We start from the raw sequence: 14301 nt of genomic DNA, 5'->3' as shown, positions 1-14301 counted from the left end.
ACTATGATCCTTTGTTTGCCGCCTCTGGACAGCAACCAGAGTCTCAGGGGCTACTATCTATATGGAACACACCTAGCGTGTGCAGTACCGTCAAAAAATATATATTACTTTGCGTACCTCAAAGCCTCTTAGCAGGCTCGTAAAAGCTTCATGCAACCCACTTTTGGCGGATGAAATCCTCTCAACCACCGTACCCATTAAAGTACAATGCGCCTCTAAGATAGCCGCTTGCTCCAGAAGACCCATCAGTGCGTCCGGTTGTGCACCGAACAGTCCCGGACTCTTTCTGCTGCTCTCCTTAGGAGCTGAATGCTCCGGACTTCGGGTGGCCGAAGGGTTACCTTCTGTCCTTGGCAGATCAGGAGAAATCCTCCGTGATGACACCTCAGGGTCGTCCGCCCCATGAGGCGGGGAGACAGGGGGAGGCGTTTCGCTCTCCATCATCTCCGAAAGATCCCCCGAAGACGAGCTTTGTCGAGAAGGGCTACGAGCCGGACTGCAAGATATATGTCTCGGTTCTTATCCTCGGAGATAAAGCAGGTTATATTTACCAAAGTACTCTTGTTCACTTACAGCTCGGTGGAGGGCTGGCCCCCTTGTGGGCGCTATGCGGTAAGGACGCCCTCTGGGGCAGGGCCCCCTGGCGAATGTTTCTTCCCTTGTTTGGAAACCTTCGTTTCCAAGTCTTCAGAGGCGGTCCTTTTCCTTACTTGGGGAGAGGGGATTCTTGATTCTTCTCCCCGATTATCCTCCTTCATGGAGACACTAATTCCCCCGGTTTGGATGTGTAATGTGTGAAGTCCGCTTTCGGCTTCTTTATTCCTCCCTTTATCTTCCCCTGATGGCACTTGATAAGGTGTGTGTTCAAGCATCCTGGCTAGTACAGGATCCGGTGAGCCTTCGGGAAGGGGGGCCGAACACCTAATCCTCTCCGCCTTTCTTATCCAGTCCTGGCCGAGAGCGATTTTTTCAGAATGATGTTGTGACAAATAAAAAGACAGCATGTTCGGCTGCAGAATTACTTACGTGGGTATCTAGACGGTTCACTACAAAAAAAATACACTTCCGTGATGATACGTGTTTGTCACAGTAGGTCGCGTTTTTTGTCATGCATGTACATCCATGACGATTTTATGACAGAATCAAGATAGTCATACCTGTGCTGTCGTAGAAGTGTTCCATGACATTACCAAAATTATCATCATGGAAGTGTCCACTTCCATGACGATAAATCGCGCGTCACAGAAGTGCTTTCGTCAAGGGTGACCGACACGTGGCATCCACCGTAACGGAACGCCGTTAAGCTATCGGGTCGGGTTTTGGATCCGATAACCCGTTAACAGCCCCGACCAATGGGAAATTTCCACGTGTAAAATTCTTATTGGCCGGACGAAACACGTGTCAGCTTGTCAGTGGGTCAGATAGGCGCCTATGATATGTCGACACGTGCCACGGCCCACCACTGGCCCATTTAGCTTACAAAGCCGGCCCGTTTGACTTGGTCAAAAGTTAACGGGCTGGCCCATGAAAAGCCTGTTAACGGTCTCTTCGCAAATAGCCCATTTTACGGCCCGTTAACTCACGGCCCGTTAGGCCCTAAAGGAAATCGGCCCAACAACGTCATGTGGGCCGTCGAATATAACACCAGCCCATTTCACTTTCGGCCCATGTATGGCCCACGACGTCTTTCAGCCCATATTAGGCCTTCGTATCCTTCGGCCCTTTACAGGCCCACGGTGACTCTAGCTCGTAATGAACAGTAATTTTCTTTATACCCGTTAATGGCCCGTGATTTACATGGGCCATTTCCAGCCCGTGTTAGCTTTCGGCCTATTGACGGCCCATACGTTCTTGGGCTCCTTTTCGGCCCTCGATTACTTCCGGCCAGTTACTGGCCTGTTCCCCTAATGGGCCAAATTCGGCCCATGGCAAGAGTCGGCCCGTTACCGGCCTGTTCCCCTAATGGGCCAAATTTGGCCCATGGCAAGAGTCGGCCCGTCACTGGCCTGTTACCCTAATGGGCCAAATTCGGCCCATGGCAAGAGTCAGCCCATTTCTGGCCTGTTAACCCGTTGCGCCGTTTCCAGCCCGTCCTATATTCTGGCCCATTAACGACCCGTTATGCCTGTGACAGAATTAAGCCTTTGCTGTCCTACGGCCTGTTAACGGCCTGTTACCGTGCTGGGCCGATACCAATTACGCCCGATTACGACCCATGTAGACCCATTTATCCGACGGCCCGAGGCCCACCGATTACATGCCCATTTATCGACGGCCCGTAGGAGACCCATGGATCCTACGGCCCGTATATGGCCCATGGTAGTTGCGGCCACTAGCACAGGGAAAAAGAAGACTAGGAAATAAATAAGGCCGAAACTAACGCTAGGCTATTAAGGCGATTGCACAGATTACATCCACTCGGCATCAAAGATCGCCACCAGTGCAAATATAGGGAACACCCTACACTATACAAAAATGGCTTGCTGTTTTCTTCAGCCGGTGGCCGCACGTTAAGAATAAATTTTGTATCGCACCAAGACAAATTACAACTATATAACAAAAGGAAGGTTGGCATAAAACTTAATAGTCTAGCAGATAAATGCACCACCAGAAGTTCAGAAGCTCAGTTCATTTGACCCGACTATTACGTTTTCATGCTGTATTGTCCGATGGAGCACCATAACCCTCGCCTTCATTTCCCCTAGGCTCCTGAACAACATAGCAAATGTCTGATAGTCTGGTTTCAAAACCATGCATATCTTGACGACATTGAGCAATGTTTCTCCTTGTTTCACAAAGGGTCTCTGTTAGGGAATGGACTTGTGTCTGGAACGCAGATACAACATTGCTTTGAGCTTGCATATCTTGATCATGAGGCAGTTTGGACGATATTGCCTTAACAACCAACCCAGTATTACGCAGGAATGTGCTTTTGGCACTGTTAGTGGACATGTACTGACCCACTGCAGCAAGAGCTGACATTGCGGTTATAGTTGCCTCGCCACCTTCAGAAGGTGGCGGTTCCACCATTTTTTCCTTAGCTCGCTGAAAAGTTGAGGTTTTACATTAGTAGTACCAGAATAGAAGATATTAAGGAGGCAGCAAAACCAAACAAAATAGCTTTGGTCTATATACAGAACTTATTCTGGTGAACCCATGTAAAATATTAGTTGTATTTTATTGCAAAGTACATAATAAAACCAGGTTCCAAACATATGACCATGTACCATCGCTAATGTATTGTTTATTTCTTCACATTGTATTGAGGGCTAAGGATAAAGAGACAAAGTTTATAATACGGTAAGCATAGTATGACATCATTCATATCACAAAACAATTGAGAACAGACAAACAGGCAATTGTAACGTTGTGTGGGCAAGTCCAGCACGGAACTAGATTACGGGTCAAGATCAAAGGAACATCACTCCTCTCTTTTAAACCTTGTAAGGTGCAATGATACGCTAAGACAATTGTGTATAAAATTGAAAAGAGTAATAGACATTGGCTACAAACCATGCAGTTCAACGCACAAGTCAGAGTAAGTAGTAGTTAAAAGGCATGAGGATTAAGGACTTACAATAGCGGCTTTGACTGGTGTAGTCATGCCCTTCTTCTTGCTGGCGTGACAGTCCTTGAAGATTTCCACAACATTTGGTTCATATACTTTTTGGTCCTTGCGGGCTTTCCTCTGCATTTCGAACAAGTCAATATAGATCTGATAATATGGTACAGCGAAAAGAGTGAAACAGCAGCTAATTACAAGAGCCTCGCAATGTGCAATATAGCTACGAGATCCTGTCGTTTGTTGGAATTTCACTTTCGTTCGGTTGGCCTTGTTCTTTGAACAGTTCACCTACAAGAAGATAGATTTGTGTGGCACATGCATAAATAGGACTTCAACATGTGATCTGATCACATATATATAATGTACCTGATACTTCGGATCAGACCAGTGTTTAACAAGGCCCCTCCAGTCTTCATCCGATATATTTTCCACTGGAGATGTTTGGGAAAGTTCACTGTTAGCCTTGCCTTCAAAGTGAGTTATCCTCAAGTTATACCGATACTGTCGCAGAGCAGACTTGAAAACATGGGTGCAAGCTTATCTGGTTGCATCATCTTAGCTATCCAACTTGAACCTCATCTGTTGAAAATTATGGGAGTCTCATTATCAGCAACCTAGAAAGTATGGGACAGAGCAAGACGATATTACTAGTTTCCATACATAACCATACTTACAGATAAATGGTCGAGGAAGGTGTTGAACTGGGTTTCGTCTTTGTCATTCCTGTACTGAATCCATGTTGGGAGGATACGTACATGACACCTAACGGTAACCGCTGCCTCTGATACTAACTTGGCTGACTCTGTAGCATCACGTGGCCTTTTTAAACCTGCCTCAAAATGGATCTCCATTCTTCCTCCTCTAGATTTAGTTAACCTATCAAGCATTATCCCTGATGTTTGTTTCCTCTTGCGCCTAGGTGCTAGTCCAACAACGAACATAGGAAGTGTTAGTGTACATCAAACTGTGAGACTACATATAAAGAAGCATGCAACTGTAACTTGACTCCAGCAACTACCTTCTTGCTGTTGAAGCTCACAAGGTTCATCTGATATTGCCAACTCGTCTTGTGTCAAGAGTGCTTGGGAAGTAGTGTCAGGTCGCAAGGGAGCTTGGGAACGTGCTGCTAGCTCAGTTGACACACGAGTAAGTCGTGCAGCTGGTAGTACTGTGGTAGGTGTTGCAAGAACTAGGGCTGTCTTTGCTTGTTTGGTGGCAGCTATTTGTTTCTGTTTGGCTTTTTTTGCAACTCGTGTAGCATGGGATGCCGTGTTTGTAGAATTTTCCGCTGGACTTTTACCTTCTATTGCACCATCAGTACCAGCAGAATATGCAGGATTCATCCGCTTCTCATTCCCTGCCATTCTGTGTTTCTTCCTCTTTCTCTGTGCCATGTTAAGTCAAGCCGACAAGAAAAACAAATAACAATTTAGTTCTTCAGAACAAATTGATGCGTGATGCAGACGAACTGAACTTTGATGTTAGACAACCACATGATAGGAGGATGTAATATGTATGAAAAACAGGACGGAAGAGATAACCAAAACTATGATGTGTAAACTAAGAAGAAGACATTTCACCAAATTAGAAGCAATGCAATGGAAGGTAGACACCATATGAAAGATGCTACAAATATCGCTCTACCAAGTTAACAGTGTCTCATCATAAATGGCGTTTAAACAAATGTGAAGCAGTACAAGAAATAAATCATATGCAAGATGCAAACAACATCACACTACCATGTTAGAGGTCTCTCGTCATTAGTGCCATTGCATATTCACAGCATTGCGTATTCACAACTTATGATGTGTAAACTAAGGAGAAGGCATTTCAACAAATTAGAAGCAATGAAAGCTAGACACCATATGAAAGATGCAAAGAATATCACTCTACCAAGTTAAAACTATCTCGTCATAAGTGTCATTTCAACAAATTAGTAGTACAAGCTAGAAAAGAATGTGAGATGTAACCTATATCACACTCCGAAGTCAAACGTGTCTTATGATAAGTGATTGTTGCAGGTTACACAACAGTAGTAATTTGATGTAAGAACATGGTGTGATAGACAGATATTGTATGTTCTAGAAACAGGAACACGTGTCTTATTGAAGTATAATGTGTAAAGTAAGCAGATGGAATTCAACAAAATTAGAAGCAATACAAGCTAGACATCACACATAACATGCAACCACATATAACAGTGCCAAGTTAGAGGGAGCACCGGTGATGCTGCACTAGGGGAGACATGCTCATCATAAACACAGCTTTGTTGAGTGTCTATGCATGTGTTGTCTTGGAAATCATCTTGGGGGTGTGGAGGAGTAGAAACTGTAGAGGCCCTCCATTCGGAAGGAGCACATTTATCCGCTGCCTTGCTAACTTCCTTCCGGTTTATTGATTTTGAATTGTCAAGTAACACTGACAAGAAAAAGCAATACAATTCTCTCTTCAGAACTCATTCATGCATGATACTGACAATCACTACTTTGATGCAAGGCAAACACATGATACCAGGATGGAATATGTACGAAAAACAGGACGGCATGGCATGTTCACAACTGTTTGTGTAAACTAAGCAGAAACCATTCCAGCAAATAAGAAGCAATGCAAGCTAGACACCACATGAAAGATGCAACCAATATGACTCTGCCAAGTTAAAAGCGTCCCATCATAAATGGAATCTCAACAAATTAGAAGCAGCGCATGCTATAAATCATATGAAAGATGTAACTAATATCGCACTGCATATACTAAAGGTGTCTCATCATGTTGATTGATGCGGGATACAAAAAAAACAATAGTTTTATGTAAGGACATGCTTAATAGACAGATGTACTATGTACTAAATACAGGAAGGCATGTCACATTAACAGGTATAATGTATAAGCTAAGCAGAATAGCACATGCAGTTTAACCAGATTGGAAGAATTACAATCTAGACACCATATGCAACATGCAACCACATATCACGCTGCCAAGTTAGAGCAAGCACCTGCGATGCTAGTGTAGGGGAAATGCTGTAATCAACTATAGAGCTACGTTCACTATCTTCATCTAGCATTTCTGTTTCTTGAGAATCATGTCGGGAGGCTGACGCTGCATTCTTTAAATGAGTAGTCCCCTTGCCTGCCTGCCTCGTCATAAGTGATTGATGAGGGATACACAAGAACATTAGTTTGATGTAAGAACATGGTTAATACACAGATGTACTAGTATGTACCAAAAACAGAAAGGTATGTCATATTCAAAGGTATAATGTGTAAGCTAGGCAGATGCAATTTAACCAAATTGGAAGCAATACAAGCTAGACATCCGGCTGGAGCGGTGAGCATGATCATGTAGGACCTGAGAGCCTGGTGGGAGGCGGGCTGCTTCGCCACCATCGCAGCTTTTTAGTTGGCTTCCAGGTGATGCCTATCTTTGCTGGGCTTGTCACTGGCTCGGTCAGTGCCCTGACTAGCTATTTGTCTTCTGGTGCTCACGGGATGGTGGTTCATGTAAAAAAAATATCTTTCCTTATCTTACCGACTTCGGCCTTTCGAATACAAGCTAGACACCATATGGAACATGCAACCACATATGACACCGCGAAGTTAAAGCAAGCACCTGGGATGGTGGTTCATTGCGAGCGAGGTCATCAACTCCAGAGCTACGTTTACCGTCTCCATCTGCTGACACTGCACCCTTTATAGCGCTGTAACATGTCTTTCCTACCCGTATACGAAGCTGGAGCGACTTCTCTCTTTTCTTTTTGGCTTCTCTCATGGCAGCAGAGTCTGAAATACCCTTGCATAAAAACACAATAGTGAGAGTAAGGGTGAAGTGTGTGCAGAACTAGTGCACTGTAAAAGTAGCAAATAGCAGGTGGCTGAAAAGTAAATGACAGGAGACATATGATAGCTCTACAACATTGCATGGCAAACAAAATTGGATTCTACTCCGTATGATTTTGTAATATATGAGCACAGGAAATGCAGGTACTCCTCCAGCACACCACCACATGTGGTCATATCTAAGATAACAGTCGACTGAAAATAAATAGGTCAGTCGATTTTTTTAATGAACCGTCTGATCTATAAGGAACGGGCAGATGGCCTTCGTCTACCTCCCGCCAGTCACTGTTGACGATCTTTCTCGAACCGCAAGCGACCACCGGCCCAGACCCCTGCCTCCGCCGCCCCGCCCTCCCATCGACCTCACACCACCGCCGTGCTTGGCAGCGCCCCCAGGCCATCCCTTTAATCCCGGCCGACCTCCAGATCGGGCACCAGTTGCTCTAGGCCGCACACGCCCCTAAGATAAACACCAAGGCGCTGCTTCCCCGGCGTAATAGGTGTACTAGCGCCTGTTACGCCGGGGAATGCTTCCGTTAATTGGGAATCAACTGGCCAGAAATTGAAATTCAGGTGGGCGACGGACCTCTAGCTAAGGTGAAATAGTATATGAGGAGAAACCTTGTGCATTGTGAGTTACTAGGAACATCTAGTATCAAGAAGAAGCGGTCAACTAGTGTCTTCTGTGGGATGAATACCGTGCAAGCAGAGACGTAAGATTTGCACGAATAAGGGAAGAGGAGTACCTTTTTCGGTTGTCGGTGTGGTCACCTCCACATGTCGCGCCGATCTTCTTCCTTTTACCGGGGAAACCGATGTTCTGGAGGGTGCAGGCTTGGACGAACCCATGGCCAAATTGTTGACTGTGTTGCCGTGGCCGTATGTCGGCGGAGGGGAAGCAGATCCGAGGCGGCGAAGGACGGCGTAGCAGGAACAGCTCCGGTGCGGTGGAGGGTGGCGAAGTTGGAGCGGCAGCGGTGAGGCGCAGGACGGCGTGGTTGAACTGGCTCGGGTACGGACGGCTCGGCCTCGGCTTCAACTACTAGCCGTGGAGGGCATTGTAGTTGAGGTTGCGGTGGACGACGACGTCGGGGTATCGGCTGCGGCGTGATGGAGGAGGGCGGCGGTTGATGGGTTGGATGGGGTGGCGGACGGAGGACGCCGGGGTTTCGCGGCTGGTGGAGAGGTAGTTTTGGCACCCACGGAGTACGAATGGGGAATCGGACGGGTGGGGGGGAACCATGTTTCGGTCTGGGACGTGGTTGTTTTTGGCTTTTTTGAACAGAAGATGGGACGCGCTTGTTTGAAATTTGGGGAAAGTACAAACTTTGCCCCCTCTTAAATTTCGGACCTACTGCGGGTCGGGGGTAGGATGGTAATCCCAGGTGTCCCAAATAGTGGGCGGGAGCGATTTCGGCCGCGCGCATGTGTGCTTAGGCGGCCATTGTGTATGAATGTTTTTCGGATGCGGTTGCGTGGCGTCTAGATGTAGCTACAAACCTACCCCGGTTTAGACCTTTGGACGTCGGGCCGGTAGGTTTCACGGGTCGGAGTTATTAGAACAGTAATTTCCTTGTACTACCAAACATTGGTCTCACGCGGTTTCGGGCGAGTAGAGGATCTTTTGGCGCTTCGTTCGAAATTTTGAAACACAAGCATTCACGTTTAGAGTACTCTTGAACTATGAGGATTGACCTAAATAGACAACGTTATATTTGACCTTGTATGTTTGAAAACCTCATTAAATTATCCGCTTCTTTTTGAAATTTTGACACTTGAAAATCCTATAACTACGATTATTTTGGAATGGAGGAGCTAAATTTGAATCTATTTTGTACACGACTACATATGCTATTATGTACAAAATCAGAGCAAAGATTGGTGCCCCCATAATTTAGGTATGGTTTACAAATGCCATGATATCAAATTCAAATAATTGAATGGACTTCATGTTGAATTCGATTTTTTTAAACCACCTTAAGTTGAATTCAAATGTATGCTAGTTCATTGGTAGCTATTTATAATGTCCATTGTGTAACTTTCGTATGTATAATGTGCTTTACACACACAACATGAACTATACTCATGTTTATATTCGATTGCTAAAGCGATGCATTGTCTGGAGTTCAAAATACTAACTATGCGGATCAATTGTGTCGAATAATAACATAGACATGCTCAAATTCGATAGAATCTAAATGTCTGATGGATCAATGACCGCTCCTTACGCGAATTGCAAATATCATGATCCCATCCTAATATTTGGATACAATTTATATCTTTAATCAATGTGTAGAGCAGTCTTTTATGTGTAGTTTCACTCTCCATCGGTGGTCTCTCACACATGCTCACACACTCTCTCCCGAGGTGTCTTTCTCGCACACATGCTCTAGATATAACCCTCCCTCCCTCTCGTAACCATTTACAACTGTTTTCACTAACCTTTATCACAAGCACTCTTCCTCTCGCAAACATACACACGCACAATCCTCATCGACCCTTTCTATATACATGGACCTGCCTACGTGTCTCATGTACGCACATTATCTTTACGCCTGTCTCTCACGCATTGTCTCACACCTCTCTTCCTAATCGACGAGTACGATTCTAGCAGAGCATTCTGTAGGATGCCCCTTAAAGTTAGGTTGGATGAATAGTAATATCAGAGATAAAGGGGTTACCTTAGTCCGAGAACCTAGGGTTACAAATCCTTGCCGACTTTATCAGTGGACACAGAGTCCTTCACAATTCTGCTATCTTTGTCTTGTACGACTAGTCATCCATGGATCTTCCTAAATGCGTCACGGGCCGACCAATGTGGCGCAGGACGGAACCGAACGAAGGGCCTCACCTCGACCCACCGGACCTCACGCGGTGACACACCCACTGCCCCCACATCTCATTATCTTCTCACACCCACACATACCAACACAAACACCACACACACAGAAAATTTCTCCTGGTGCCTATATTCCCTCCCCCTTGCATACACACACTCAAGGGAATGGAATCTCTTGTCGTGACGTCATATTCGTCTCTCTCTCTAGACCACTCTCATTTCTCGTGCTATCTCTCCCATGCCCCCCCGTCGGCCCCTCTATCCATGCCTCTTCGAATACATAATACACACACATACCTCTCTAGGCCCCGCCAAATGCATCAACTACACATTCACACATGTTACATCACGTACCCCATTGATCTAAAAAGCCCTCTCTTCACGTTTATTTCGCATACAACATTCCTTTTGAATAAAGTGTGGCCAAAAAATTATTTTAGAGTTTCTACATATATACAACATTACAAAGTTATATGGAGGAGTACGAACGCTAATTTGCATTGCATGGTGCCCACAATGATATTTATTCCGCACTGTGAATTTTTATATTTTTATACTATATACAAAGTTAGTCATAATAAAGAGAGACGAAGAGCATCTCTCTCTCCATCGCATACCCCCCCTGTACGCCCCTTTCACGTATGCACACAAAACTATCTCCAGGTCCTCTAAAAGTAAGCCCCCAGAAAATTCACGCATGTTTCATCTTTCTCTCGCGATATATGCAATGACGATCATTGTATTTGAAGCGAAAGCACGATACGTACATTGGACTTCAGAATCCACTCATTACGGTCACCATTTACGTTTAGTGGTTATTATACAGTCACGGGCTCACTGTACAACTCTGTATTTGCTCATGACATGACTAGTTGACCAGTTAAACGCTCCACGTGGCACCTCTAGTGTTGCATCACATTATCTCACTACCATCGTGCCCACCTGTCGACTTGTATCTACTCTACATCTACACTCTTATAAAATACACTCTTATAAAAAACAGAGTTGGTGATGATGGTGTGCCTGCCATCCTGCAATATAGGCCGTCCGATTTATATCTGACGGATAGGAAAGAAACTATGGCAATTTTGCAAAAAGGTACCCACACACCTCTCCACATTTGCAAATAAGGCCTTCCCTCGTTCATCCTTTTCTCTCACAACATAAACAAGTCATACAAATGCATCTTGATGTTACGTGCAACGCACGGGCATCTTGCTAGTAAGAATGAAAACAAACGACAAAAAAAATATTTGGACGGTGGTTCGAAGTCATGACCGCGGGCACAGCGGACAAGGTGGCCTTGTATTGGTATGCTGAGCCGTCTGTTTTAACACACAGGAGCTGGTGTGGTGATTATACACACACGCACGCATGCACATGAACTGCATCCACGCAACACTCACACAAACACATGCACCCACGCACGCACGCAACACTCACATGTACACACGCAGCCACGCACGCACGCAACACTCACACGCATGCACGCAACACTCACACGCACACACGCACGCATGCATGCACACACCAGTACACCACACGACCAACACACACTCTCACGCTCAAGTGCTCAACCTACACGTGCATGCGCACACATCAGGCCCTGACAGACACATACACAACCAGGTGATTCCCGCGCACGGGTTGGAGCCTTGTTGCGCCTGCGTAAATTTGTGTTTACCTGACCTTTTGCCTATGCGAACTGACAGGTGGGACCCACAAGGAACATGGTCAATTTAACTAGTCAACATGGCGCCACGCAGACTATTTGGCCGGTCAACAGAGTGCAATCCGATGCTGAACTGTGAGCAAGTGACCGTATAATCACCGCAAAACGTATATATTGACCGTAATCAGCTTATTCTGAAGTTTGGTGACCGTATTACACTTTTCACTACAAAAAATACACTTCCGTGATGATACGTGTTTGTCACAGTAGGTCGCGTTTTTTGTCATGCATGTACATCCATGACAAATTTATGACAGAATCAAGATAGTCATACCTGTGCTGTCGTAGAAGTGTTCCATGACATTGCCAAAATTATCATCACGGAAGTGTCCACTTCCATGACGATAAATCGCGCGTCACAGAAGTGCTTTCGTCAAGGGTGACCGACACGTGGCATCCACCGTAACAGAACGCCGTTAAGCTATCGGGTCGGATTTTGGATCCGATAACCCGTTAACAGCCATGACCAATGCCGATTTTCCACGCGTAAAATTCTCATTGGCTGACGGATCCACGCGCCAGCTCCGCATTGGCATAGGTGTCACTCATCCAACGGTCGAGATGGGCCTATGATATGTTGACACGTGGACCGGCCCAAAAGTGGCCCACAAAGTTTAAATGGGCCGGCCCAACCGAAGGCCCATAAGATTTAGCGGACCATAATGGGCCGGCCCAGCTAAAGCCCACAATATTTTGCGAACCACAATGGGCCGGCCCAGCTAAAGGCCCACAAGATTCTGCAGACCATAATGGGCCGGCCCAGCTAAAGGCCCAACATTCTCTGTCAAATCGGCCCGTCAACGGCCTGTCCTAAACTTGTCATCAACGCGGCCCATGGTCACTTCTGGCCCGTTAACAGTCCGCTAAGTAATTGGGCCGAATTACGGCCCGGTGTATTTCCGTCCTGTTAAAGGTCCGGCTTCATTTGGGCCCATTTACAGGCCATCAAAACTTTCGGCCCATAAATGACCGTGAAGGATTTGGGTCATATTCGGCCATGTCTGACATTCGGCCTGTTAGAGGCCCACTATAGCTTTGGGCCACTTTCGGCCTGTTGTCATTTTCGGCCTGTTAATGGCGGACGTAAACCATGGGCCATATGTGGCCCAACGTCATATCGGGCCCATTAACAGCCCATATAAAAATGACGATAATCTAGCCCGACCGAGGTTCCGGCCTGTTAAAGGCCCGTGTATTAGGTCGGCGCATTTACGGCCCGTCCGAATTTCGGCCTGTCAAAGATCCACATCGTAAATGGGCCACCATTTCGACCTGCTAAGTCTAGTGGGTTATTTGGCACAATCAGGGCCCAATCTCACTTTTGGTCTATTAAAGGCCCATGTTTTTTATGGTCTCGAGATATTTACACCTGTAAATGGCCTATTTTTACTGAGGGCCCAAATTATGTTTAGGCCTGTTAAAGGCCCACTATGGGCACAGGCCTACAAGAAAAATATGAAAGCTTATGGTGATTTAGGCCTAGATATTTTTAGTGGGCTACATGCCAATTTCGGCCCGTAATCATTTTTAGCCCAATTGGAATGGGCCCGACGAATGTTGGCATGTTGGGCTCCTACGAAGCTTTCGGCCGAATACATTACTAAGATAAACCTACACTATACGAAAATAGCGTCGTAATTACTGCAGCCTGAGGCAGCATCATAAATGTTGTATCACAACAAAATAAATTCCAACCATACAACAAAAGACCTGTTGGCATAAAGTTTATAGTCATTCCAGATAAAAGCACCATCAGATGTATAGAAGCACAGATCATTTGACCTGAGTGCTAATGTTTCAGGCTGTAGAATCTGATGGAGCAGCACGATCTCCACCTTTTTTCCGCCATTGCTCTTGAACAACGAAGCCAATGTCTGATAGTCTGGTTTCAAAACCATTCATATCTTGAAGACATTTCTCAACCACTATTCTTGTTTCCGAAACAACGTCCATTAGGGCTTGGACTTGTATCTGGAGCACAGATATATCACTCTGTCTAGCAGGAAGATTTTGTTCAGTAGGCGATTTGGACGAGGTTACCTTGACAACCAACCCAGAATTACGCAGGAAGGTGCTTTTTGCACTGTTAGTGGAGAGATACTGGCGCACTGCAGCAAGAGGTGACATTGTGCCTGTAGTAGCCTCGTCACCTTCAGGTGGTTGTGGCTGTTCAATCATTTGTTCCATAGCTTCCTGAAAGTTTGAACTTGTAGATTAGTGTACCAGATAAGTTACTAATGAGACAAAAACAAACAAAGTAGGTTAAACGTTTATACATAACTTATTTTGGTGAACTACTGTAATACATTAGCATGTATTGTAGTGCCAACTA

Source organism: Aegilops tauschii, chromosome 2, assembly GCF_002575655.3.
Source record: "Aegilops tauschii subsp. strangulata cultivar AL8/78 chromosome 2, Aet v6.0, whole genome shotgun sequence".
Classification (NCBI taxonomy): Eukaryota; Viridiplantae; Streptophyta; class Magnoliopsida; order Poales; family Poaceae; genus Aegilops; species Aegilops tauschii.
This window is presented reverse-complemented; position numbering follows the sequence as displayed.